Genomic DNA, 22,691 nt, shown 5'->3' with positions numbered 1-22,691 from the left:
CATATTAGATTAATTGGCTTCCATTTGAATATGCTATTAGCCTATAGAGACACCAAGTTTCATTCCCCATGCTGAAGCTGTGTAATTAATGGTGTATTAAAAAATTAGACTTTCCTTATGCAAATACAGTAAATTGACAAAGGTTAAATTGTCCTCACTAATCTTGAACTGACTGACTTCCAGACAATGTCTTTGGAGAGCTTCTTCTCTTGTTGGGTAAAGGGAAGCATTTTTATTCTCTACTTTTTCTCATCCATTGGTGCCATATACTTTTGCAGACTTGAATTTGATTTCCTTTTACTTTGTGACCAAAGGATGAGAACCAGGAGGTCTCTCTTCCTCGATATCACTTTATTCAAGGGGTGGGATGCTGTGCTCTCCCTTGTCCAGATGTTACCCACTGAAGTTTTCCTGAGTGCCCCTGCATAGCCAGTGTAAGAGCTTCCTAATGACAAGGTTGACAAGTCATATTGCTGTGTTTAGTGGTTATTGCTGTATCTACTTCCATATATCAAAGAAACAATTCATAAATAACTCAACACTCAAATCAAAGCCATGCAGACTATTTCAGTCATCTGCGGACATTGTTTCTTAAGATTGGTTAGAACCATACACTTTTACATAAATTACCCTTTGTGAGCATCCTTACTTAGCCTTGAAGTAGGAGAACATTTTTTGACGATTCTTCCTTCAAATCCACCAGCTTAGCGAGAACATTTAACTTAGGAAATTCCTTAGGTTACACACCTGTCTGATCATCTGTGTCAGTTTGCACTGAGCACCAGTGTTATCTCAAACAGTAATTTTACACCAGAGCAAGGGAAACAAAAGAGTAAGGGAAAATTGCAACTTCAAATCATTTTGGGGGCAGAAACAAGAAGTGTGAAAACTAGGAACCAAGAAAAAGTGAGTTCATTAGTGACTGGTAAGCTGATGACCTTTTCCTCATTCCAAAACTGCTGCCTTATATAGCAGATAGTTCATTTTATTAAACCCTTAGCAACAGCAACAACCACAGCCACCAAAGAAAAGAATTCCACCGACTCATCAACATTCTAACTTAACAGTCTGCCTGTGTCAGGCAGCGCCCTGTAAAGGTGGCCCATTCTCACTTGCCTTGTCACAAAGCTAGCTTTTCCAATACTGCTGCATGCCTGGGGAAAGTATGGGTGGTTAAGTCTTCCAGATATGCCTGTGTGTGCATTACCAGCACGGGTTACCATATCACCAAACTCACTGGTACTCACTGACACCACCCAGAGCCTGGAGTGTCAGTCCTTCTCAGACCCAAGCGGGTACATTGCTGACATAGAAAATATGTCAGAGCCTTGCTGAGGTTAAAGAGTGAATGGGCTGTTCTTAGCTGTTATTGATTGTGATTTAAAATTAGGCTGGGTGAGATTTAAGGATGCATGTGTCTGGTATGAAAGTTTCCCCAGAAAGGGTCTGGGTGGAAACTGAAATCTGTACTGCAGTGCTACATTATGAAGGCGTTTGAGGTGGGCAGCTGTGCATCTATGGGCAGCCTTCTTTCTTGCTCAGGAAGTTAAGTGCTACCTCAGAATAACGGGTCCAATCTGTTTCAGCAGCAGCACTTCTAATGAATAGGAGACAGGCAAATGCAACAGCTTTGCTCCCAGTCATAAATCATTGTGTTTTCTGTATAGATTGCATGTGGTGTCGGAGGCAGCGCAAGCCGGGCTGCCAATATTGCTGGCTAATGCTCCGGCTCCTTTCATTTTTCACTTGGAGCAAGCACCCTTTCCTGAAACTTGTTCATTTCACAGAGGGCAAAATCGAAGGCACCGGCAGACTGTCAAGCTCCTCTGTTGTTGTCATTTACAAAGGTCGCTGGAATTAATTGACTTCTTATGTTCCATATTGTAAAGGGAGTCATTTTTTTTGACACGTTTATGGAAAGGTGTCAGGATCTAAGTGGCTGCTTATTGTCCCTCTGTCCTGGCATCTGCCATACACTAGGAAAGCAGCAAGTCTGAAATCACAGTTTGGGGGAGAGAATAGCACCCGGTTTGAAAGCAGCAGACTCCATTAACCGTGAGTTGAGCTAAGAAAAGAGGTAAAAGATCTTGGCAGATGAAATACAAATGCCGGGCTTGTTTTCATGTCTTCACAGCACCCGTTAGCAGGGCCAGTGAAGGCTCCCACGGCCATCCTCAATTGCTGGTGTCTCTTTGAAAGCATATTCTAAGTAGCCGGCTTCTTCGTACAAGACTGGAAGTAAAAATCAGTCCAGAGAGTAATCCGTGAGTCATCACTACATGGATGCCCAGAGAGTTGACTGACAGTAGTTCTGTCTCAGAGGCGTTGCTTCTGCTACTGAAGATGAGGACCTCAGGGCACAAGGAATATTTGTTGTACCAGGGCACACTTTCCAGATAGATATTTGCGATTTTTACTTCTCTTTTTATTTCTCATGCTGTCTCCTTTTCCCCTAAACTAGGAAGATTCTCACTCAGGTTCATAGCTTGCTTTCACTAAAATTAGAGGCACCGAAACAAGGACATATTGTTAAAAATGAATAAATTAGAGCTGAATTAAGCTCTCCAGTGCAGGGAGAGCGCAGGGCATATTACGGTTGTTCCTAAGAAACAACCTTCATAAATAGGAAATGGACTTTGAAGCCGTCCTTCTGTGGCCCTGTTAATTACCAAAGATCAGAACTCTGGTGGTTCGTGGACTCCTTTTCCCTAGCATGGGAGCTCCTTCTGCTGCATGAGCAACCAGACATTTGCGCTGTCCCTTCAGACCAGCCAGGGGATGGGATGTTATTAAAGGGAAGTCATTTACCACAATCGCTAAGATGTAGCCTGGCAGAAATTCAATAACTGTTTGTGATATGCTCATTCTGCTCCTCTGCCTGGTGCCTTCCACTCCTGACACTACGGCATCCACCTTAATCTCCGTGGCTTCCAAACAGAGAAACACGAGTCACCCGCTTTTCATTACAAGTACTGTGAAGAAAAGGACCCGTCTTTCCCTCTCCCTCATCTGTGTCCCTCTCCTTTTCCCTCTCTTCTCTCCCAGCCTCTGTGTCTCCTTCTCCCTCTCTCCCTGCTCCTCTCTCACACACACTCTCTCCTCTCCCCCTGGGTCCCCTTCTCCTCTCTCTCCCCCCTCTTTCTCCTCCCCCAGAACAGCCTTTTCTCTCCCACTCACATCCTCTGATGGGCATTCAAGCTAGTGAAATGCCTGCTTGAGAATCTCAGGAACACAGCTAGGCACACACAGAGCCGGAGGGGTTTGCATGTTCACTCCAAAGTGAAATGCAAAGAAAAATGCTCTTAGAATTCCGGCAAGGAGGAAACATCAAAGGAGAACTGAAGTGTAAAAACACAAGCGTCAACAAAACACGAATTAGAGAACATTTAAATAGATGGGTGTATTTTAAACTTACCTTGCATTAGCAGATGCAGGGATAGCCGCCCTCCCGTGTCCTGCCTTCTCAGTCCCTCGGCTGAGGTAATCACATGGCTGTCTTCTTACCCCAGTGCAAATAGGTGCACATGTATGTGTAATAAGTATACACAATTATATACTATAGGTCTGCACACACGCAAGCAATGCTGTCTCTTTTTCTTTTCTTTTCTTTTTTTGCTAAAATAAAAAGGAAGGCAGGCGCCTGCAGCTAGGATTCCTTCTTTTGACTGGGACTCTCCGCGGCAGCAGGCTGAGGCTCTCAATCCAGTGAAGAGAGATCCTGCTCGCTGGCTTTAATTCTCCTTGTTTCCATGGCGGTTAGTGGTGCATCGTTCACCGGATCAGCTGTCACACTGACATGGTGCTGCCTGCTCGGCGGTCATTAATAACTGAACACCCTCCACTCCCCAGAGAGGAGCCAATCGCTTCAGACTGCCAAGATGTAGCTCTCGCAGCTGCTCCAGCCTGGTTGGCTGAAGCAGCCTGTCTGTCCTATGACAGCGCTGCTTAGGGTACAAATAAATGAAACAGGCTTGAATATTTTTCCTTGCAATCATTTTCTCCCCCCCCCCTTTCTTTTTCTTTCTTTCTTTCTTTTTTCTTTTTTTCTTTTGGAGGAATGTGCAGGGATTTCCAACAAGTTTTCCCATTTGGGGTGTTATCAGTCATTTGGAGACTGAGCTTTTTTCTTCCTCTGCGAACAGACAGGAAACATTTATGAATAAGGATTTCCTGCATATTGACAGTTGGTAGCGGCTGCACTCCCTGTCTGTGAAGTTTAGCAGTGGCTTTAGATTTTAGGAGGTTAGCCTGCAGCTCTTCTGTTTCCTTCTCTCCAGGTCCTACTTAAGTTAGCCTATGTGCTGACAGTTAACAGTGTCCTTTGTCTTTCTCTTTCTGCCCCCCCCGCCCCCTTTTTGTTACTGCTGCTGATGTCTTGACTGTGTGTGTGTGTGTGTGTGTGTGTGTGTGTGTGTGTGTGTTTGCTTGTTTAGGTTTTAGGTTTTACAGTGGCATTTCTTATCTGCACAACCAGACGTTTTTGCTTCTCCAAACCTCCCAGCATTGGCATGTAAGGAAGCATTTACAAATAAACTTTTTCAATTATAAACACTGTATATGGGGCAGTAAATCTGATACCACACAATAGATATATATATGTTGCATTGTGTGTGTGTGTGTACCCGTGTGTGTTTCACATGTATGACTTACTATGCAGGTATGCTTTCCACTACAATAAACTGAGCACTTGAAATGGCTCTTTTCGTTTTTAAGCTTACCAACTCTATTGGCTATTTCACCAGTAAAATATTCCAGATAAGCATTGTATGGGTAACTTTTCGAATATTTAGGCAGAAACCACAGCAGCATAGCCAAGAACACCCATGATGAGCAGAAGAATGTAAAAGGCATGCTTTTCAGACAGTGCTGGAGAACCCTCTTGAGAGTGCAACATGGGGATCAGTTTTCAACAGGTTAAAGCTGCTGTGTCTGTGGCTCCAGCCCTTGCTTTGAAAGACTGCCCTCTCGCGGACGAAAAGGAAATGGCATTTATTAGATTTACTGGCGCAGGGATGGGGGGAGAGGAGGCGGTGGAGGTAACTAAAAAAACATTAGCATCAAATTGTTCCTTAGGGCGTTTATTGAAGCGACTTAGAGCAGTATTCGCCTTCATAGCCATGTGCCTGGAAGCTTAGCCTCTCTCGCATTGTCTTTGACTACCAAATGCCTTCATGTTGTAGTTTGTGTTACCAAAAAATAAAAATAAAAAAGGCATGCTTTAGTTTTTTGTTTTATCGATTAGTTGGTCAGTGGAGACAGGGCCTAGGCACTTTGAATGCTGGCATTGCAGGTGTTCCTCAGAACTGTTTTTTGTTTAGTAAATACTTCATAACCCTAACCTTTTTTTTTTTTTTTTTTATGAGTTCAAATCAAAAGTAGCTTCTTCTGGCGCCAAAGGACACCCGTTTCTGAATGTTGTCCTTTACCAGACACCCTCCAGGTACCCGAACATCCTCTGGAGACACCACCCATGCGGCCAGCCGGCAAGGGAGGACAGTGGTAGTTGGGGGCAGAGTACCGCTCATGTAACTTAATAGCCCCTAATTCTACTTTCTCCAGTTGGAACATACTGAGTTTTTGTAGTAATTTCAATATTTTAGGGTTTACGTACACACATAGAAGAATTGTACTAGAATTGTACCAACTATTTGAAAAAAGATCCTTTCATATTATGCCGATTCCTTAACCATTTTATTTTGATTGATTGGTACTTGTTATATAATTGACAAACCCAGTAATCTTTTTTTTTTTTTTTTTTGGTTTTTACGAGACAGGGTTTCTCTGTATTGTTTTGGAGGCTATTGGTCCAGCCCGGCTTCAAACTCACAGAGATCCACCTGCCTCTGCCTTCTGAGTGCTGGGATTAAAGGCGTGTGCCACCACCGCCCGGCCAAACCCAGTAATCTATTGGTTGTTATAATCATTGCTTATAATATGCTCCCATAATGAAGGTACGTTGTGAGACTCAAAGAGATACATGATAAAATAACTTTTAAAAATAAAATTAATAATCACATAAAATAGCTAAATTCAAACTTATTCATAAGTTAATGGAAATATTTTTATAATTTAGTTGAAACTGAATACTTTATTAAAAGCTGCCTTATATAGAGCCGTTGTGGTACACACCTTTAATCCTAGCACTTGGGAGGCAGAGGCAGGTGGATCTCTGTGAGTTTGAGACCAGCTTGGTCTACAAGAGCTAGTTCCAGCACAACCTCCAAAGCTATACAGAGAAACCCCGTCTCAAAACAAAACAAACAAAAACAAATAAAATCTGCCTTATATAAAATAATTTCCTAGAAAATGATTTTGAATAACTGACTGTTGTATTTTCAAAGGTAAGGAATGAGATTACTCTTTTAATATAGGTACATGATAAATCCAAAGTATATGACACTTGATTTAAATGTAATATCATAGGGCATTACAAAAGGGATTTCATTAGAGGGGAAAATGACTCTGGCCTTGAATGAAGAAGATGAGAGCTCTCTGGCTGTAGTTTTCTTCCTGCTAACAGTATCAGCAGCTTAGAATTGAAGTATGTTTGGGGAATTTCTTAACTTGCCACAAAAGTCAGTCATTCAGTGAGATATCATTAGGTATCCCTTCTGTAGGATATCCACGTGTGGGTGGTTAAAGATTTTAGGTCATTAGAGATCCTAAAATTGTTTGTTGTCATCAGAAAAGAGCCATGGTATCATGGAACCTGAATAGGGCTCCCAACCTGTAGGTCAAGACTGTTTACAGGATCAAACAACCCTTTCACAGGGGTCTCCCATCAGTTACCCTGCATATCGGATATTTGTATTATGATTCATAACTAGCAAAAGTACAGTTATGAAGTAACAACTTAAATAATTTTATGGCTGGTGGTCACCGCAGCAGGAGGCACATTGTATTGAAGTGTCTCAGCGTTAGGAAGGCTGAGCGCCACTGCTCTAGAAGATGTAAATATCGCACATAGCTGCGATAAGAAGCCACAGATGGAGTGCCTCAGCTCCTGAGCATGCCTCGGTTCTGCCACCACGTCAGTCAGTGGGCGGTTGACAGATCTGCTGTCTCTTTTCCCTGCCTCTTCCTTTCTCCTTTTTCCCCTTCTTTGCTTTTGCGTCTCTCCACTTACAAAATGTTTATAATAACTAACAGAAATTGTACATTATAAACTCATAATTTGATGAGGGTACATTTTATCTATATGGTGTATCTGCATTACGGCAGTTGTCTAGTGAATTTTCAATATAATTAGAATGATCTACAAGAAACTTAAATGTGTGAATGCATAATTAATCCGTAAATTGTGCTGAAAGAGTTCTGCCCTCATCCTCAGATGAAACTATCTTAGGATGGACTTTTGGTGGAGTTAGTAGCTGGGATTATTAATGTGAGATATGCTTGCCGGCATTCCACCTTAGGAATTATTGTCCTGTGTATTTTCCTTTAAGAGGCAGTCAGGGCAGTTAACAGCCTGCAGGATCAAGGCCAAGTGGTTGGCTATGAGTTCTTACCTGCTTCCTGATCGGTGACCAGAGCATTGTGTTAAGTGTCTTTGTGAAGTGTCACCATGGAGTGAAGCTTAAGTAGCATCTTGGCATCTCATTTTCCTCCAGGAATCATCTGAGGATTAAAGTAGCTGATACCTCCACAGAGCCTAGAAGAGTTCGTAGAGTGTAGGAAACTTTCCTGAAGGCTGAGCTTCCTATCATTTGGCCATGGCATGTCAGATGCTAGTCTCGTTTTTTTCTACTCATCATCCTCATTCTGCATCAGCACCATCCTTATTTCATTGCACATTTTCCCTTTCCCCTGTCTGCTCTATTCCTTGACTTTTTCCGTTTGCCTGTTCTTCAGCAAGTTCCTCTAGCCATGATTCACTAGTAGCTAAGACTTCTTCTTGACCGCACAAAGAAGCATACTCATTTCCTAGCAACTCAGCACTTCTCATAATTATTTCTATGGTTTTGCCTTCTTCCCGTTTTAGTTTCTAAGATTCTTAGAAAGGGGGGTATGCCTTGTTATGTCTTTAAGCTCCCCTTCATAAGACAGTAAAGCAGAGAAACTGTTTATTGAATGCCAGTGTGGGCCTGGGTTTGTTTTACAAGTTGTTAAACCTGACAACATCTTCATAACAGACAGATATTTTAATCCCCATTAGACACTATAGGTACATGGCAAAATGTGCTTATCTGCCCAATGTCCCCAAACTATTAAACAAGGGGGTCAAAATTTAAACTAAGTTCAGTCTGCTTACACGGCCAGTGTTCTGGCCACTGCACAAGGCACTCAATATTCATTTGTAAAATAAATGAATGTTTGATTGATAGTTTTGCCAACCAATTCAACGTAGTCAGCAACAAGGGATGCCAAAAATAAATTACTATTTTAAAAAAGGAATGAATTTTATACACTAGACAGTAGATGTTTTTGTATTGTCATGTTGTTCAGTGTTGGTGACAGAATTTTATTGCTGTCATGATTTGAGAAATAAAGCTAAAAGAAATACAGGTGCCTAGTCAGAAATATGTACTGATATATCCAGAGGACTAAATACCCATGAATAAGCTGCTGATGCCAGCGGCCTGACACTAGGAAGGTCTCCAGTGATTTGGTCCTTTGTAGACTAATGCTGATAGCAGGTGAATTCTCAGCTTGGAAACGTGACTCAAGGTGAGCAACACTGGTTGACTGTTTCAGTGTTGAACTAAATCACATTGCATCACAGTTTTCATTTTCCTTTCCAAAGGAGATTTAGCTTGTAGAATTGTACATAAACCCTGAGGTCTTTTTTTTTTCTTCCCCATGTGATAATTCTGACTTGTTGAAAAACCAGCGAAGCTTTGGGGTAGGGACACAGCCACAGCAACAGACAACACAAGAGAGCATCCAGCCAGCACAGATTCAGATTCGTCCAACCGACATAGGAGACAGACAAAACCATGGGGTCTTTACGTAGCTATCATTTCCAATGAAGGCTATGACTTCATTGAAAGAAAAGAAATAAATTTGTCACTCAGATTTACAACCAAGATCAGGAAAGTTGTGAGACATCAGGGGGAACAAATCCTTGCTTCCTGTTTTGTTCTCAAATTCTGCCCTCCAACTTTCTGCTTTTATGTCTACAAAAGGTTTCTTTCTTCTTCTTTATCTCCCTGTCTCAGCTCTTTTCTCCCAGAAGATTGACTTTTTCACTAGCTATGCTTAAAACATTATTAAAAACAACAACGCACTGAGTGGCTGTTATGTAGAAGGCAGGAAGAACGTACCTTCTGCATATATGGTATAATCCAGAGTTGTAAAAAAATATTTAAGTGCAGCAGGTAGTTGTGTGTCTCTTGACACACAACTAAAACGTCAACTTCCTGGAGATTTAAGCAGGAGATTTGCTGGGAGCTAGGATCGCGGCCCAGCCTGTGTAATATGGTAGGGCAATTGTCTTAAAACAAAATAAAGTACGATAAAATAAAAATATAATAGGTAGATAATGTAAATAATATAGGCCCATAGTTTATAAGCTTATAAACTGTACAGAAATAGCTAAAAATAAGCATACTAAAAAGCCAAAAATAAAATAAGTGGGATAAATGAATGGTATTTCTTTTTCTTTAACTTTAAAAAAAATCTCTCCAACTTTTGTGTAGTGAGTAAATATTAGCTATTATTTAAAAATAATCTGTGGATTCTCTGGATGTGTCCTGTTTCATACAACAACTAACTTTCATAACAGTATTCAGTTGTGTCCACATGTAATCACATCACATTAACAGCAAAAATAAGGACAACTTTTGAACATCTGTATGTTGGTAAAAGTGACCCGTTTTTCATGAACTGTACGTTCACTCTTCTCTGTTAGAACATGGGGTAGGTAGGCCGGGAGATGACTGGCTTGATTAAGTGCTGTGGTACAGGAAGGAGGACCTGAGCCCATTCCCCAGAGTCTACATTAAAAACAACACCACCATCAAGAGAAAACTGCCATGCCTTTGTAATTCTAGCACTGGGGAGGCAAAGAGAGGACCGATTTCTGCAGCTCATTTGCCAGCCCTCCTAGCTAACTTGGTGAATTTTAAACTAATAACAGAGCTGATCACACATTTTTAAACACGTAGACATTATCTGATGACTAATACATGGCCCTGAAGGTTGTCTTTTGTCTTCCACACGTATGCGCATTACACACACACCTACTCACCTCGCACACATATACACACATGATTACGCATGCACTTGTGCACACAGTAGAATACTAGATAGTTAGCTTCATTTACAGATCAAGCAACTGCAAACTTGGTAGAATATGCGTACTATCTCATATCCGCCCGCAGCTGGACTCTGCAGTCCGGCGGTAGTAGGTGTGACCTCAGGTTGACACTCATCACCTGTCACCTGGAGTGTCTTGTTCTCGTTACTGCCCTCTCTTTCTGGTCTTTGCTCCTAACACATGCGTCCCTCAGAGAACCCAAACATCTTATTCTTCGTCCCTTCTTGGACTTTGCATTCTTTGGTTATTAATTTTTAATCAGTTTATCCATTTTATTTTATGTGGTTGCTTTAGCTGCATTTATGTGTGCTCCTCACGTGCATGTTTGGTTGTGGGTGGATATGAACCACCATGTGAGTACTGGGAGTAGGAGCCGCGTCCCTTGCGAGAGTAACACGTGCTTTTAAACCTATGAGCCATCTCTTCGGCCCCACTTTCGCATTCTTGGGGTTTATTTCTGTAGCGAAAAAATGGAATTTTTGTTCTCCAAAATTTCTGCTAAAAATGTTCATGCTAACTTGAGAGACCCTTATCGTCTCATTGAATGCTATGCTGAGTGGTGGTCACGGCCATGCACGCCTTTAATCCCAGCCTTAGGGGTCAGAGTCAGCTAGAGCTCTAAGTTCAAAGCCAGCCTGGTCCTACAGAGCCAGTTCCAGGACTGCACAGAGAAACCCCGTATCAAACAAACAAACAAACATTCTTATTTTATCACACTCAATTTTTATTGCTGTTTATCTTGCTTCAGCATGTATTTCATCTTACATACAATCTGTGCTCAAACAGTGAGCAACTTGAGGGCAAAAAAAAAAAAAATAGATTCCATGGACTGATCATGTTCAGTATACAGTTTATATATTAAAGACTGTTAACTACAGTAGTGACAGTCATGGTGTGATCATTTTCTTCCGTTTATGTAAAAGAGCGTCCAAATCAAGGGTCTCCTGGGGGGAACAAATTTTGTCACCATGGTGGCCGAACACGAGGTTATGCGCAGCAGAGCAGCCCGTGATGAGAGAGCAGTGAGTATTTTCTGGACCTGGCTTTTCCTTTGCTGGCCACTTCCTCGTTTCCATCTTTTTGCTTAGGACTCTGTAAATGCAGCTGGGTTCGTCTCACTGTAGTGATTCATGTAATTTCTTGACAAAAGCTAAAACCTAATCAAGATATGTCAGTTCATAAAAATTCTAGGCAAAAGTAAAAAACCAAGGCATCCTGAGATAATTTTTCTCATGCTTTGATTTTCTCATGCAAATTTTGTTGGGATTTTCTTTGCTTTGATATGGGTTCCTTTGTAAACATAGACTAATGAAAATTATTATTATCCAAGTGAGAGATCAATGCAGCGATGTGCAGAAAATGTAAGCCACCATTTTTGTGCATGAGCTATGTAGTCATTCTGTACCGTCTAGAAATTAAAAGATTGTTTGAATTTCCATTAATATTTCATGACATCCTTACTTGAGCTCTGGTAGGCAAGAGCTAGAAGGAAACTGTTTCCATTGACACCTGCTTTTCTTTCTGCTGTGGTGGAGAGCAGGGAGCCTGAAGGTAAATCTCTTCGCGTACTTTGTGGTCCTTGTGCCGCCAAGGCCTTCTCTGGAGGGAATATGCTTTCCAGAGAGAAAACCACTCACTCAAGGGAGTGATGAGACATCCCTGCTATACTGATACCATTGCCAAACTTAGCCTTCATCCATAAAATTATCTCCATCTGAAATTCATAATGTATTTTGCTAGAACTGCAGGGAGACTCACAATTATTTTCATCTTTCCATTATTCAATTACCAATTTCACCATTATTTCAACTATTTTCAGCACACATTCTTGTGCCTATGCCTTAACCCGAATGAAGTCTTCTAGGAGTTAATGGTTTTGGAGACCCCCTCATTCTGTCATCTGTTAAGGCTGGTGTAACTTGTGTTTGCAAGTACACATGTGTGGCCATGACTACCATGGTCTGGCATTTCCTCTGGCTTTCCTGTCCTAGTAGCATTCCCTTAAATATGTCTCTGCTCCATCTGCCACACACTACTCCTCACCTTTCCACTTTGCCTCTCCTTCCCTGGCTCCCAGTTGACTTAAGACTTGGGTTCTTATAAACACAACTTTTTGTACCCAAGTTATTACTAAAAGTTTGAGAGATTGCAATACTTAAGTTTGAAGTCCCGCAATTACTACCCTCCTTAAATGAAAGGAAGCCAGCCCCCTTCATTTTTCCTTTCTCCTTCTTTCCCGCAAACACCCAACTTCTTGGACATGTCCTTTGTCCTGTGGGTAGACGGGACTATTTGACCTCAGAGCTGTTGAGCTTCTGTGTTCTTTTAGCCATCACTCCCATCCAGCTGGCTAATTTAGAACTCTTCCTCCATGCCTACTCTTTGGCCAGTGCACATACTCCCATCTTCTGAGGCCAGATCTTCGACTGCACCTGGAGGTCCTCTGCTCCATCTCTCCTGCCCACCAAAGTTGATCTTCTAAGCTCAGTGGTTCCTTTGATTCTCCTGGCCTAGTCCTCCGCTGTGTGTGTCCACAGTGAACTTCTGAGTAGCACTGTGATCTTCGTTCTCTGTTCCTGCAACTGTGAGGTGGTGCTCCTGGAGAAAATCACACAGTGTGGCCAGTGCTGCCTGCTGCAGAGTGGACCCAAATCAGTGCTGTGTAGTCTTGCGTTTTCCACAGTGATGCTTTGATGGTTCTCAACTTTAGCGTCCCTTCTCAGTCATTGACTGTCATAACTAAGACCATTAGAATTAGCCCTCACGTCTACCATCCCCACTCCTAAGACACATTTATGCAGACTTCCCACTAACTCGGTGTCAAAGCATGAGTTTCTCATTGTCAGTCTCTGGAGCCTTCAGAACCATCCACGGTTGTATTTTCAGGAATTTGTATCAGTCAGTTTTGTTTCCCACACTACCCTGCAATTTACATACTTCTGCAAAATCCACACATATGCTTAATTTTCCCTCACAGTAAAATGATAAAGGTCCTCACATAGGTCTTTAATCCTGCATGGTCTTTCCATCTCAATCTTCCTTAAATAAGTTTCTCAAAAAAAGCTGCCATTTGCTGCACTCACATCATCATTTGTGATTTAGATTTTGAGGGTTTTGTTTATTTTAAATCTTTATTTTTCTGTACTAATGATTGATCCTGAACTTCTACTCTGAAACATGAACAGTGCCCTCAGGATTTGGTTCGTGCACTCCCTCCTATTCATTATTACACTCATCTGGATAGTTTTCCCCCTGTATTTGCCTCTTTTGAACACAAACTTCATTTGTTTATTTGCTATTGCTCTTTACTTGCTTTACACCCTAAATTTGTTCCTTTGCTACAGCTCTTGTTGACATAGACACTATGAGCTTTTCTTCTTATGTCCTTATCACTCTCTTATCACTGACACTACAAACAGAATTCGTTCTGTCTACACTACCCATACTTTATCTGTTCTCTATCCTATCTCATCTTTCCAACTCTCTGGCAAACATCTGTTTGTATGACCTCAGGTACCTCATAGTCAATGTGTAAGACTGGCCTTCTAGCTTTCTTTTGAATTGTCTTTTCTTCCTTTGTTTAGTAATTCTCTTGTAATGCCTTGGTCCAGTTACTAGAAACAGTCAAGATCCTTGGCCCTCCTCTCAAATCCTGCATTCATTGCATTAGTGAATCTTGCTCACTTTGCTCCCAAGGATTCCTGATTCATGCGTGTCCTCTGCTCTACCTTTGTCTGCTGCCACTCTGGTCCCTTGTTGTCTCCCTTCTTGGAGAACACCTCAGGCACACGCTGCCACTTCAGCACGACTATCTCACGTTGTCTCTTTAATTTTCAGATGATTTCTTCTTCTGGGAAATTTGTTCTTTTTATTGTGAGAGACTGAGTTTGGTGTTTTGCCTCTGGCCTTATATCAGAGAGTAATTATCTCAGTGTACTGTTTAATAAACAGGTGCAAAAATGTTAAGTAGAAGTTTGAGGGAGAAGAGAGGAATTCTTCTTGAGCACAGCAGAATTAATCTTTAAACCCTTAATTGCAAAGCGTTGATGGACATGCGTGTGAGCAAGGGTTTATGCTTCCATACCTGTGTGAGACAGTTGACCCTATCCATGGCCTACTGGGCTGGAGACTAATTATGTAAAGAACTGATATGGTAAGCATGAGCTGTAAAAAAAACCATTTGTTTTGTTTTGTTTTTTAAAGAAGAAAACAGAAAAAAATTCTTACAGCTTCAAGAATGGTAATGTACAATTGTGTGTGATAGCAAATAAAGTATTGTTATTCTTTTTATTATATTTATTATTTCTGTTGTTCAGGGAAATATAAATGACTTTTCTTCAGCTAGCCACAAAACACAGTGGGACAGATCATAATTTGAGACATGTATTGGTATGCAGATGCAGAAATTATGCATGCTGAAATAATAAGAACACCTAGAATAATAGCAAACAGCTGATTTCCGTTGTGTGCTGATCCATGGCCAGCGCTGAACGCGTTCACTTTTGTTTGGTGATGCTGGAGGAATCCAGGCACCTGCTTTTTCAAGAAGAGGAAGCTGAGGTGGTTTGGCTTTTGCCATCAGGGAACTAGTATGACGCTGAGGTTGTCATAGACTCCAAATTGATGCCCTGATAAATGACATTTCAGCCCCTAGTCTACTCTTCTTCACGTGCTCCTTTTATTATTATTATTATTATTGTGTTCTTTGTTGTTGTTGTTGTTGGTCTTATTTGTAACCAGATTAAGCCACAAATTCATAGTATTGGGCTCTGCTACACATTTATTACCTCAAAATATTTGTCTATATTCCTAGTCTCCAAATTAGAAGATGACATCATGATATCTATTAACTATTATCCTCAAAGGCAAGCATTATTCTAAATCAACCATTTTAAAAACTGTTTTCATAATTTTTTATTTCAGGGTAATTGTCTGTGTTTGACTGCCCTCAGTGACCAGTATTTAATTCATTTTCATCACTTATTTGTTGTGTGTGGTGTATTCATATTTACTTGTTTTTGTTTGAGTGGCTGTGCACACATGTATGTGTACATACTTGTGGAAGTTAGAAGGGACATCACATACATGTGCGTGTGTGTGTGTGTGTGTGTGTGTGAGAGAGAGAGAGAGAGAGAGAGAGAGAGAGAGAGAGAGAGAGAGAGAGAGAAGGTCCCCCATTTGGCTAGACTGGCTAGCCAGTGAGCTCTGAGCATCTTCCTGTTTCCATGACACCCCTACTACGTCATTAGAATTACTGACACACACCATCACGTCCAGCTCTTACAAGGCTTCTAAAGATCCAAATTCAGGTTTTCATTCTTACCTGGGTAGCAGTTCTCCCTGTGAGCTATCTCTCCTGCCTGAGGATCATTATTTAAGACAAAGGTTAGTTATTTTATGTATGAGAGAAAGCAGCTCTATACATTGTCCTGAAACAAATGTTTAAGAAAATGTATACATACATACATACAACTTTAGTATTGGTGTACATTTGCTGTACATAAATCTACTTCCCATATATTTGCATGTATGAAACTATCCACAGGGAATGAAATTCTATTTAACAACAGAATTTCAAAGCTCTCTTCTGTAAGACAATTGCTATGCAGAAAACTACAAAACCAGAAGCAACCCTTAAGCACAGACAGGAAAAGAATAAGACAAGTTTTACTTCTTGAGGTAAAGAGGTGTTTAAAATAAATTCAAACAAAAGTACAGTGTAGGTCTGTTGTGAAAACACCTAGCTCTCTTTTTTATCTCATAGATACGATGTGAAAATGAGCAAATTAACCCTCACAGTTGAGAGGACTTCCTACACCCTTAACCTTTCATGAAGGTGATTTATGTTCACATTTTGGTAGAGATGCCATGGACGTTCAGTGCTTTGAATGAGTAAGACTTTGGGATACTCTCCAGCTGTCTTGTGGCCACCAAGAGCTTATGTGTGATCCCTAAGCCCAGGCAGAAGTCTGGCTGGCTGAGGCTGTCACATAGTTCCCATTACTAAGGAAACCACTCGTTTTGTCTGAACATGCCCTGAATGGGTGTCTCATTTGAAGTCTAGTGCTCAAAACATGAGGATTGCATTATGGAGCCAAGAAAGAAATGAGGGGAACAAAAACTATTTGAAAATGCCAGCAAGCATTTACAAAATGTTGCACTGTAATAACGTTCCATGAGACAGAAGGTGCATTTATTTTCTGCTGCATTCCAGGTTATTTGAGTGTTATAAAAACACATTCCTTTGCCTCCCCACGTAATCAAAACAAGCAAAGCAGATTCTCTCCTACTTGTTCTTAATTGCCAGTCTTGTTAGGGTCTCACTGAGGAATGTGCCTTATAGCATGGGAAGGTCAGAATACGGATCCTCATATTAGTGTGCATTTGCTCTGTTGTCTTTGTAAGTAAATGGTGCGCTACTGTCTCTGCCAATAAACAAACACATGTTCAAAGTCAGACTGCAGCATGCAGTCTCCAAATTGTCACTGTTAAATTCAGAATGGCTTCTGCAAACCAGTGCCTGCCTGCTTGATAATGAGCAGCAGGTTGAATGTGGAGTGAGAGAACAATGCTTCTGGGAGGTTCCTCTGTCCTGTAGCTCCCAACACAGAGGAAGAAAGCTAACTGATTTTTTTTTTTTTTTGTATTCAGCCTCGAAGGAGGAATTCGTGGGACTCTGAGATCAGCATTCTCTTTATAGCTTCCCCCTACCCATGTTTTGACTTGGCCACTTAATATCCCATTAAAGGTGTTAAAGTGCTATAGTGAAACTCATTCCAAGGAGAAATAGTACTATAGACTCAAAGAAGAGGCCTCAATACATGGAGCTATTTCACTGTTTTCAGCCAATAGCAACTAGACCAGCAGGTTGATTCATCCATATGGAGAAATTAGTAAGCATTGTGCAGGATTTGTTATCTGGCTATTGAATCAACATCCATGGCAGTTAGGTGACCTCTTGGCATAGGAGTTTATGGTTAAATGAGAGCTTTGAACCCCTGGCCCGAGCTCTAGCCCTGTGCTGCAGACAGTCACCATGTGTCTATACCCTGGCGCATCAGTGGTGTAGACAGGCGCAAAGGGGCTAAAACATGGACGCGTCTACACACAAGCACAGTTTCTAGCTCTCATGGGTTCCACACATCAATAGACTAAGCTTCATAAATGTGAAAAACCAACGGCTCTGTTACTCGGACAGCCTTCTTTCGTATCCCCGTGTCACACTTAGCTGTAACATCCCAGCACTCCGAAGCGGAAGAAACAGAATCATGGGTTCAAGGCAGCCTGAGGTGAAAATGAAAGTCGGAGGATTTTCTTGTTTGTTTCTTTTCAGATTCCTTTTTCTTTTAGTCGTTTAAAATACACTGACACACACTTTCACTAAAAATGTATCTTAAATATATACCTTTTTCAAAATCTGTAATTTTGTGTGTGTGCGCGCATGTGCTTGCGTGTGAGTGTGTGAGTGCGTGTGCACACACATGCTCACCACTTCCCAAAGCATGTTTGAAAGCCAGAGGAGAACTTGAATGAATGAGTTCTCTCCTTCTACCTTGCAGTCCTGGGGGCTGAACTCAAGATTGTCAAGGTTGACCATAAGTCCCTTTAACCTGCTGAGCCATCACATCAGCTGTATACTTTTTTTTTTCAGATCAGTTTAAAAATGCCGAATAGTAGGGTTGACTGAGTATGCCAGTTAGTGTTTAACTTACTCTAGAGTCACCTGGGAAGAGGGGCCTTCTCCTGAGGGGTTGCCTCCATCAAATTGGCCAGTAGACAGTCCTGTGGGGCATTTTTTAAATGAGCGATGAATGGAGAGATGTCAGCTGAATGCTGGTGGTGAGAGCCCCCGGGCAAGCCAGTAAGCAGTGATCTTCTGTGGTCGGTCCGTCATTCCTTCCTCCACTTTCCTGCTTGAGCCGTCCCCTGGCCTCATTTGATGGGAGACCGTAAGCTAAAATAGATCCTTTCTTCCACAAGTTGCTTTTGCTCAATGTTTTTATCACAAGAACAGAGAAGTAAACCAAGGCAGTAAGGATGAATTACGTTCTTTTCTAGACATTGAATGAGGAATGCCTAGCATCAGTCAAAGCCTCTAGCTTAGAATCCATGAACAAAGGGAAGTTTATCCGCAGGAACATACACAAACACTTATCCTATCACTAATATCCTCAGTAGTTCTGATTACGAGTCTTCAATTCATTTAGCAATGAACAGCCTGGGGCTGCCAGCTGTTTCTCATCTGCAGTGCCTCCGGAGTGTTTACTTGGGCTGTGTGTTTAGCAGTTTAGATACCATGGTTGCTGACAAAATTTTTCTAATGCTGAGACTTCTTATGAAGTTTCTCTTCTCAAAATGAGTATGCCCTGGAGTCTTTGTGGGTTATCCTGTCAAACTTTGACAGGAACTAGGATGTCCTCATTTTTATGTGTTCGGTACTTAATACCCTATCCTTGGGACATATGATATGTTTTGAGAAAGAAGAAACTGAACTGAATTAATATGAAAAAAAATGTAGACAACTCACAGTTCATGGGTTTTAACTGAATGTTAAATAGTGGAAACAGCAAATAGTTTATGTTTTTTAACAATTAGCCAATTCTAAGTTTCCATTGTCATTTAATTCATCTGCAACTCCTTGAATGTGTGTGTGTGTGTGTAAATTGTTTTTTAAAGTATTGAGTCAAATCTGATTCTTCCTCCTTTCTTTGCTTACCACAGTTAAATTTTTGTTTCACTGCCTTAATGAAAGAGCTCTCAAAATGTGTCCAACTGCCAGAAAACATCAGCTATTCTCTATTTAATTTTATTTCTGCTAGAAGTAATAAGGTCTATAGTCATACATTCTGCTTAATATTAGGCTTGTTATTATTTGCAGAAATAAATTTGGAGAATTTAAATTTATTAGCAAACCAAAATGATAATAATTAAAATAAGAACAGAATCTAGGTATTGCAAAATTGGTTAACATATCTATATTTGTGAAGTTACATGCTCAACTAGAATTTTTAGAAATAATTCTATCTGTTCGTAAGCATGTGCAAGCTACATGCTTTTGACACAACTGTCACATGTGATTTACAGCATCACATTAGGGCCCGGGTCAAAATTTACTTTCCCAGGGTAGATAAAATTGACAGAACAATTAAAACATGCTCAATTCAAGTAAAAAAATTCATTTCAAAGTGTTAGTTTTATAAAGAAATCATATTTAACTCAATGAAAACTGGTTTTGTTTCCATTTATTTTGAGTAGATAGAGGTAACTTCTAAGGCATCAATTAATAGCATAGATGAGGTTTTTTTTTTTTTTTTGGTTTTACGAGACAGGGTTTCTATTGTTTTGGAGGCTGTCGGTCTAGCCTGGCCTCGAATTTACAGAGATCCGCCTGCCTCTGCCTCCCGAGTGCTGGGATTAAAGGCGTGCGCCACCACCGCCTGGCGCATAGATGAGTTTTAAAAATTTTGGAAAATTTAAAGACAGGAAAGAAACATGGTTCACAATTTAGTATACTTTGATTTTTCATGTACTTTGTTCTAACACAAAAGAAAATATTCTGCTCTTTAAAAATTGTGTCATGAAAAGAACAGAGAATCATTTGAAGTATGTATATTAATGACATATAAATGATTCACTACGGGAATATTGGGAAGATAATGGGCTAACAAAATGGTTTACCAGAATTCTATACAATCCCTGATTTCTTTTTTTCTTATTTTTTTGTTTTTGTTTTTGTTTTTCCAGACAGGGTTTCTCTGTATTGTTTTGGAGGTTGTCCTGAAACTCACTCTTTAGACCAGGTTGGCCTTGAACTAGCAGAGATCCACCTGCCTCTGTTTCCCAAATGCTGGGATTAAAGGTGTACGCCACCAACACTCAGCTACAACCACTGATTTCTGAATAAAGGTCTGATAACGATTGCTATAAGTGACTTTCTGTAACAAAAGCCTTAGGCATATCAAGATTCTATTTTTAAAAATGATTACATTTGTTTGTTTGTGGGTATGCATGCTTGTCCTGACTCATATGTGGAGTCAGAGGACAAATTGAAAGTAATAGATTCTCTACTTCTACCAGGTGGTTCACTGGGATGGAATTCAGGGCATCAGGCAGGGAAGCAGGTGGTTTTACCGGCCAAGTCATCTCACTAGCTCCAGTGTTAAGATTCTTGGTTCCCACTCAAGAGTGCTTTCTTCAGAGTTGATTCCAAGTTTACACGTGTCTGTTTTCTTTCATGTTCTTTCCAGCATTCATTCATCCACACATTTATTCTTGTGTATCTATCTCACAGTTGAATATCTTCGTTCCCATCAGATCTGTTCCTCTAGCTCCCTAAGGCGCACTAAGATTTGTAACAAAAGGAATTTGAAGAAGTAGATAGTACAATATTCAGCTGTTTTTATTTTTTAAAAACCCCAGCTATTTTTCAGACATGAAATTACGTAACATGCAGAGGAAACACCTAATACAAAGGCCCTATGTTGTGAGTTCCTGGACCAAATGCAATAAGCTGGGCATTTGTCTTGAAATAAGATTTTTCTTGATTCTGTCTGAGCCACAGTGACTCAGCGCATGCAATTTTCCCTACTTGGAGGAGGGATCCATTCAAGTGTTAAGGCCTAGCTGGAATCAAAAAGAAGAAAAACAAGACCTGGTGGAAAGCAAAGAAAAAGCCTTTAACTTGTTGTATATTTTGGGGGAGGACACAAAGAAGAGCTGAGACCCAAGTATGTGGAGAGGCTTCCTGTAAAGTCACCTGGGGGATGAGCAGGTGCTGTCTCTCATGAAGTGTCTCTTTGCTCTTCTGCCGGTTTTCTGTCATGAGAGCAATCTGAGTGCATCACAGAGTCAGCCCAGCTACTGAAAAGGTAACATCAGGAGTTAGCTTTCCTGAGCCATTAAAGGCAAGTGGAAGAGGCAGGGATGCAGGGGCGGGATGGGGGAGGGAGAGTCCCCAACCAAGAGGCTGGACTGGTTTCTGAGCTCTAGACTGAGTGAAGACATGTTCCTCCTTCAAGGGACTGTTGTTGACCAAACTAGATTCCCTTAATATAGGTGACAATGATGCAGCCGGGACAATATAAGAGGCCACTGACAGTGGGTCCAAGACCTAACACTCATGCACAAACTGACTTAATGGTGCCCATTCTATATGGAGAGATACCTTGCTCAGCCTAGACACAGGGGCATGGGGTCTGGAGAGGTGCCTTGGTCCTGCCTCAATTAGATAATGGGACAGACTTATTAGATTTCCCAGGGGAGGCCTTATTCTCGGAGCAGATGGGAGGTGAGGTGAGGGGTGCTGGAGGAGGAGAGGGAGGGGGAACTGGGATTGAAATGTAAAAAATAAGTTAGTAAATTAAAAATAGAGACTGTTGTCAGAGGAAGGGTTGCTGAGGCTAGTACTGCTGAGAAAGAACGAGCAGGCTCTGAGCAAGCCATTGTAGGTCAAAATTCCAAGCACAATCAGACAAAAGAAAACACTACAGAAGTATTTCCATTGTAGACTATAGCTGCTGCAAATGTCAACAGGGCAAGCAGTACCCAAGTACCCGCTCAGTAGAGCTGCAGGTGAACTTGCCACTCTGCATCTCTGACATTGCGAATTCATGCCTATTTTGAATTTCGAGGAGTTGGTACATAAAAAAACAAACAAACAAATCAAGTCAGTGGACCCCTATTCTCCAGTACTGAAGCAGGTGGTATTTGAAGAATTAGCCTCTTTTATCTAAGACACAATTAAACATCATTGGAGTGGTCTCTTAAACTATCAGATTAAACCAAACTGTGGTTGCATAGGACTTTTCCTTTTACTAACTTTCCTGACAGTTACCCTGTAAGATGAGAAGGACAGTGAGCCTGGAAACAGAAACACGGCTTTGTTTTTCACCTTTCTGTACTTTAAAACAGTGTGTTAAGTTCTAGGTTACCTTCAGCTAAAATCTGCACATTCCACATTTTAGATAAAGAATCACAGAGTGCAGAGTTGGTATAAGTTTTGAAGTCATTTGCATATCTTTAGATGAACAATCTGACGAATGAATATACAGATTAACACACCCATAATATGACCACAGTGAAAAGATAGCCCAGGAGAGAAGAATGAAAGCTTCACCAGCCAAAACACAGCAAAATCAAAGCCCTGAAGGCGCTCAGTATTAGGTTAGCCTAGTCAAATATTGTTTTCCAGAAGAAAGGAGCAACTGGATATTTGAAAAATTCCTGCAGTTTTGAGTATTAAATCAGAATACTGGCCATCATACTTGGCAAGTGCACACATGAACAGAACTTTTAAGAGTCTGGAAACGAACTATATTTTAGGTGACAATGAGTCTCTCTGTTCTTGTGACATGAAACTCACTGAACTCCAGGTAGCAGCATTGACTCCTCTGCTCTGCTTCAAGATCATCCGTCCTCTCCCACTGATCTTTGA

At 41.0% G+C, this 22,691-nt stretch overlaps 2 protein-coding genes across 6 annotated transcripts in view; one reads left to right on the top strand and one right to left on the bottom strand.

The window, feature by feature from the left end:
* Lrrn3 (leucine rich repeat neuronal 3) overlaps positions 1-3,893 on the bottom strand; it is a 32,402-nt gene extending 28,509 nt beyond the window's left edge. For all 3 annotated transcript variants that reach the window (XM_013117867.3, XM_013117866.3, XM_005076203.4), the window contains exon 1: positions 3,416-3,893. The gene's annotated coding sequence lies outside the window, so the exon portion shown is untranslated. The remainder of the gene's footprint in view (positions 1-3,415) is intronic.
* Positions 1-22,691, top strand: part of Immp2l (inner mitochondrial membrane peptidase subunit 2) — an 871,559-nt gene that overhangs the window by 432,420 nt on the left and 416,448 nt on the right. The gene's annotated exons all lie outside the window — the stretch shown is intronic.

Source organism: Mesocricetus auratus, unplaced genomic scaffold, assembly GCF_017639785.1.
Source record: "Mesocricetus auratus isolate SY011 unplaced genomic scaffold, BCM_Maur_2.0 Super-Scaffold_15014, whole genome shotgun sequence".
NCBI classification, from domain to species: domain Eukaryota; kingdom Metazoa; phylum Chordata; class Mammalia; order Rodentia; family Cricetidae; genus Mesocricetus; species Mesocricetus auratus.
Note: the sequence above shows the minus strand (reverse complement) of the source record. Positions and strands in the feature narration are given on the sequence as shown.